The sequence below is a fragment of the Diaphorina citri genome, unplaced genomic scaffold (genome assembly GCF_000475195.1).
Source record: "Diaphorina citri unplaced genomic scaffold, Diaci psyllid genome assembly version 1.1 scaffold89651, whole genome shotgun sequence".
Lineage (NCBI taxonomy): Eukaryota > Metazoa > Arthropoda > Insecta > Hemiptera > Psyllidae > Diaphorina > Diaphorina citri.
The window spans coordinates 1-331 of NW_007466633.1; the positions used below are offsets into that span (position 1 = coordinate 1).

The 331-nt window shown below is 40.2% G+C and overlaps 1 long non-coding RNA gene across 1 annotated transcript; it reads right to left on the reverse strand.

Moving 5' to 3' along the window:
* LOC113473772 lies at positions 1-331 on the reverse strand. Its single transcript, XR_003395648.1, has 2 exons — positions 258-331; positions 1-46 (listed from the first exon to the last, which is right to left on the reverse strand). It is a non-coding gene; the product is annotated as an uncharacterized LOC113473772 (long non-coding RNA).

The following is a 331-nucleotide window of genomic DNA, read 5'->3' on the forward strand; positions in this document are numbered from 1 at the left end:
GATATATGTAGACACCGTCTAGCATGTTAGCTATGTCTTTGCCGGGCTGAAACCAATAGAATAGAATTAGCATAGAATCTGAATAGAGAATAGAATTATTAGAATATACACTCGCGAAAAGGAGGTCCCTGGAGAAGGTTTTCCGAGTGACCTGCCGATGGTTTTTTATTTCCAAATGAAGTATTTGTTTTCCTTGGATGTGGTCATGAATCGAATAAGAGAATAGAATAGAATAGAATAGGGACAGAGGGCCTTACCTTCTCTGGTGTCATCCATTCTTTCAGATGGTTCAACGTGTTTCGCACATCATTGGCGAGGAATTCGATCTCGA